Source organism: Taurulus bubalis (assembly GCF_910589615.1).
Source record: "Taurulus bubalis genome assembly, chromosome: 15".
Lineage (NCBI taxonomy): Eukaryota > Metazoa > Chordata > Actinopteri > Perciformes > Cottidae > Taurulus > Taurulus bubalis.
Genome location: NC_136603.1, coordinates 10,821,014 through 10,827,037, shown reverse-complemented (window position 1 = coordinate 10,827,037; position 6,024 = coordinate 10,821,014).

The following is a 6,024-nucleotide window of genomic DNA, read 5'->3' as shown; positions in this document are numbered from 1 at the left end:
TCTGTGTTTTTTGAACATCTCAATCCACAACCATGATCATAAATATGCTGCGATAACAGCCTCCAGTAATCTGGAACCGCTTTCTGTTTTTGGAACATGGCTGCAGAGATTTGTTCGGCACTGGTTTTGTTCCCAAGTTCTCCGATAGGGCTCTGTGCAAGCCAGTCTGTGCACGTTCCTCCATGCCAAAATAGAAAGAAAAAAAAACACTTCTATATTTGGTGTACTAGTACTTTTCTGCATGCAACACATACTATTTCCTTTGTCGGGAGTATTGCCAAAACCAGTAGTGAAGAAGTATTCAGATATTTTATTTAATTAAAAGTAGCAATAATTTTCTCTATATAAATACTCCAGCAGAATGATCCATTTCAGAATAGCATGTTGCATTATATCATTGGATAACAATTAGTTATGCATCAATATATTCACCACTTTAATGCTGCAGCTGCTAAAGGTGGGGTTAATTTAAATGTATTCATATACTGCTGGGAAGCCTGTGAATCATTAATTTGTTCATTTGATTTGGTTTAATTATTCAGACTATGCAAAGTAACTAGCTCAAGTTATAAAAAAAATGCAATATTTAGTAGAGTAGAAGTATACAGTAGCAGAAATTATGGAATACTCGAATAAAGCATAGCACCTCAACATTTTACACAAATACAGTAATTGAGTAAATGTTGTTTGTTACTTTCCACCACTGGCCCAAAGCAAGAAAAGCAGTCCTAGAACTATAGCACACAAATGTATGTGGAGGGTTTCCATATGTTTTTAGTCGTATTGAATGCTGCTTCTTTGTATTATCTTTATTTTAGTTGTGAGACTTCTGCCTCTTTTCCTCACCCTTACTTCATATGCTTCTCTCATCACTGTTCCTTTTTGTGCACAACATCACTCAAGTTTCTCTCTGCTTTTGGAGAGAGATAAACTAAATCTCTCCATAAGCATCGTCTTCTCACTGCTACCATTGTACTTGATCCTCCATCCCGAGAGTCGGACCCTTAAGGTTTTGATCAGCGTCTCGCAATTGCTTTCTCTCACTCAGCTATACTTCAGCCTGTTTCCATTTTATTTCTTCCCCAATCAGTACGGAGTGTCTTTCTTAGTTCCACCACCTGTTCATCTCTCTGCCAATATCCCTCTCATACGATATGAAGCAGTATGACAAGAATCTCCCTCCCCCCATTTCGCTCCTCCTGCTATGAGGGAAAAAAAGACACTTTTTGTTCAATTTGTCATCAACCAGTCTGTATCATGTTGGTCACACCTCAAGCCCTTTCCCTATTGCTATGCTGTGCGATTCTCCGTTCTTTATTCCCAGTATCATTCGTTCCATCACACATCACCCCTCCCTCCTTCACTGACCATCGCACCGTGTTTCCATTATTCATTTCTGCTCCGCATCCTTTCCTTCTGCTCCTCACCAGCCTGGACCCTGTCACGATGAGTTATAGAGGGAGTATCTGGTCTAGAGGTGTGAATGCTTCAAACTGGTTTCAGCTCTACTTGCATATTGTGGGCACCAAAGATCTAAATATTAAACATTTTGTCAGAAACTGGGTGCTTTTACTATAAGCAATATGCTTTTTGTTGTTAGTTTTTTAATTTCCTGTTGTGTTGATATGTTTATTGGAATCTGTCGGGGATGCGACTTCCTGTTTTTTTGCAGTAAAGAATGACTGTCCTAAATGCAATCACTAATACATTCTTAGATTAGATTACTTTAAAATTATTTTTTTCACCAGAAGCAAGTTTCAGTTCCCCCTTTTTGTTTAATATCTATTTAATAATAATTATTCTATCTTTCTTGATGAGCTGTTAGCCGAGTTTCCTCAATAATAATATGTGTCACGCCTTTCCCAGTATTATTGCATGCATTTCCTGGTGAGAAATTCCCACAGTGTCACATGTTTTCTCTCCCTTCCTTGCTCTGCCACATTTTCAGAGTTCAAACACGGAAAGCCACATGGATTTTCTTTTCATCTAATTCGAACAACAACGACCAGTGATGATTTTGCATTTCAAGTTCAAACCTTTCTGCTTCAAAAGAAGCCCTGAAAAATGAAAGCCCTGAAAACTCTGGGCTTTCGCTGAGAAGTTTTGCAATCACTCAGAAGAGTGACATGCAAATTTTCTGGAAGCTTATCATCGATGGGGACTAACATTCCTGAGACATCTTGAGGTTCATGCGGAAATGTGTGTGTGCTCCTGCATGTACAGTATGTTGGTTGAGGTGTCAGATGTGTGAGTGGGTCTCACTTGGAAAGCCTGTAGTTCTCCTAAATTGCACACGCCGCTCTGACACGTTCTACGAACTGGAAGTAGTTTAGCATTTTGCAGCAGTTGTTCTTTTTTTTTTGGCCCTGGATCAAAGTGTGCCTGGGCATGAAAACACCTGAAAGCTGTTGCTCTCAAGGCCTAAACTTAAACACAGATGATTGTTGAAGCCAATTTCTGTCATTTTAAAAGGACAGGAAGAGAGATTAAGCACAGGCCCTGTTTGTGTAATAAGCTACAATTGTCCCATTAGCCCAGTTATATAGCTATCTGTTCCTCATCAAACCCCACCTCACTAAACACTTCCTGTCTGCAAAAGAGGGCTGAATTTTAAAACTGTGAATGTGAACGGGTGTATTTGTGTGTACGTGTGACTGAAAGTGTTTTGCTTGTCACCATCAGGTACATTAGTGAGAACAGGAGTGTGGAGTATGGGCCTGTGCATGCCAGCTCAAATGCTCTGTTCCCTACCTAAAGCTCTATCCCCTGTGAGGGGTTATTTGGACCATATGGTACACACCATGAAACATGCTTACACCACAGACACTGTACCACACTTAACACACAAATGCATGAGAACACAACATGGTCTGGCACAGTACAACTCCCCACAGGTCTCTGGAATCAGAGTAAGATCTACATTTAGATACAAAAGCAGAGTACAGAGATTGAGAAAGGCATCTGTGTGTGTGTGTGTGTGTGTGTGTGTGTGTGTGTGTGTGTGTGTGTGTGTGTGTGTGTGTGTGTGTGTGTGTGTGTGTGTGTGTGTGTGTGTGTGTGTGTGTGGTGTGCACGCATAGTGAAAATGTTCCCCGGCAGAGACAACATTTCATCATCTGGAGTCTATCTCACACTGTCACCAGTGCTGCTGGAAACACGCACACATATAATCTCACAAACTAATACATACATGCACAAAAATATGTCTCTACAACGCTGATATTCACGATATAAATAAGCGTGCAGCTAAACATACAAATATATTCTCTGTCATATAGAGACATATACTGCATGCACAGATATATATATATATATACACACACACACACACACACACACACACACACACACACACACACACACACACACACACACACACACACACACACAAGCAGACACACATACACGCACACGCAGACAAATCCAATTGGCAGTAATAGTGGCATAAACGCCTTCGTTCTGTTCTCTAAAAGCCTCATTCATTTAAAAACCTGATATTCTCTCTCTCTCTCTCGCTCCAAGTATATTACTCAAACAAAATAACTGGGGTGTGGGATATAATGCAGACCCAACTAACTCAAAATTAGCAAATCAGGCTGATGGACAGCAGCAGAATGAAACGGACTTGTTACGGCTCTAGGCTTTCCTCAGCATTTTTCCAATTATATGTACCAGAAGGAGGTATAATTAACAGTTTTCGATGGAGCAGTATTGGTCTTGGACTGGTTGTTCAGGTTCAGTTAGAAAATTAGGTAGTGGATATGTTGAATATATGGTGTTGCATCTGTGAAATATTTTCCTGCTTAATTCAGAAACTTTTTAACATTGTGCTGTGTATATTTCATTCAGTTCCCTGGTCATGGCCTTGGGCCTTTCAACCCACTGCAGACAATGTTAGCTCTAATTTTGAGGCTATTATGAAAGGCATAAGAGGGCACAGAGTGCACTCTTGGTTGGGCATGGACTGTAGATTGTAATGGTATGTGATGGCTTTACCACAGAGGTCAGTTGTGGTTTTAAGAAAACCTCTGCCGAACAGTCCTAACAGCAATATGGCCACTGACTGGCCACGGAGACCCTGCCCTCATTTTCATGTACAAAAATAGATTTTCTTTTTCTTTCCTTCCACAGCCAACACACAGTGGCTATGTTTTCTAGGTCTCCAATTATCTTGTATATGCTCATTGTGGCACTACTGGAGATGAAAAGGCATACAATGTCCTCTCAAAGTGGAATGGTTATTCACTGAGTTAAAAGATGTGCATTATTTATGGAGTAAAACCTGTGAGGCAATTAGTCTAAACTGACATGGAGAAACAGCTATTTTGAATCTATAAAGTTAATTGTACTGTATCTCTATTTAAATAATCCAAACACAAATAGAAACTATTTCGGTTTTTAGGAGGAATTGCCATCTATTTCTTGAAGAACAGTTTATCCATCTGCCTTGCACTTCTGTGCAGCATATGGCCAGTAAGCATGGCATATAGTCTCTGTATAGGTCCAATGGAACCAAACCCGACGACCTCACTGTGACGATGAGTCCAGGAAGGCACTGCACCCGACTGTTGTTCGCCAAGAAATAAACAAATAGTTTTTGTTACTTTCATATTTATGTTGGAATCACATAAACAATGTATAATGTGTGATAACGTCTGAGCTTATGAGGTGGTGTAATTGTATTTTAACTTTGAACTGAACCCAGCACACTTTATGCTCAGCTATAGGCTATTTTCCTCCCAGATCCAGTTTAACACTTATAATCCGAATCAGGGTCATACTTTTCTTACTAGAACATGTTTACATGCTTTGTTGTTCAAAAAACATATTTTTTTCTCATACTGTCTGTCTGAATATACGTGTTTCACCGTCTGTCTGAAACATTCCGTGAGCTTGAAACTGACTTATTTGCCATGACCAATCAATTAAATACCCACAGTTTCATAATGAACCATGACTGCGTTGTCTTATTTCACAGCATGTGGGTTGGTAGGAACTCCAGAAACCTAAATATATGTGCACAAGCACTGAAAAAAATAGTGTATTATGACATTATGACATTCTTCTCTTTTAACGTTTGACGAAAGCACATATTTCCCCAAAACCATCCTTTTAGTGGTTTCTCAGGTATTACATACAACACACATTGTCTTGGCTTCACATTGCCATTCATTTTAAATGGCAGTGAAAACTAACTGCCAAGATAGAAAACAGATTTCCCACAACAAAGATATTCTGCAACAGTTTACTGACAATGTTCATTTATAATGTCTGAAACATTCAATAATGACCTTCTTAGCAGAACAATACAACAACAGTCCTTACTGTTTGTGAAACCTGCTTCAAGATACATTTCCAATGTCTTTAAGCTCACATAAGTGTGTTCATGTGTGTGTAGAGGGTTGTAAAAATGCTTTATGGAGACTCCCACAACACTGACCTTTACAGAAAGTCACTGTTCAAAACAACATGATATATATATATATATATATATATATATATATATATATATATATATATATATATATATATATATACATACTGTGTGCATGTGTGTGCATTTAGGTCTGTGCACACATGCATGCTAGGTGTGTGTGTGTGTGTGTGTGTGTGTGTGAGACATGATGTACAGCCGTAACATTAGATCCCACAAGCCATCATTAACTTTGACGTACAGCCAAATGTCATGATGTATGGATGACTGCATGATTTATTATTAGAGATATAATGGAGTGGCTACTGTAATGAACTTGCTGAGTGTTTGATTTACGGGTCTCTGCTGGAGGGAAAGAAGTAAATACTATAACTGTGACGGCAATGATTACATTGATGATGGTGATGACAGTCCCCTCCTCACTTTCAGATGTAGGTGCGATGTCTGGAGGGAGTGAAGGAGAAAGAAGGGAGGACAACAAGAAAGGGGGAGATGAATAAAGCAGTTTGAGGAGATGTAGGAAGAGGAAACAGAGAGAAGGGAAGAAACGAGAACAACTGTAGTCTCGCAAACCTTTATGTTTTGACAGC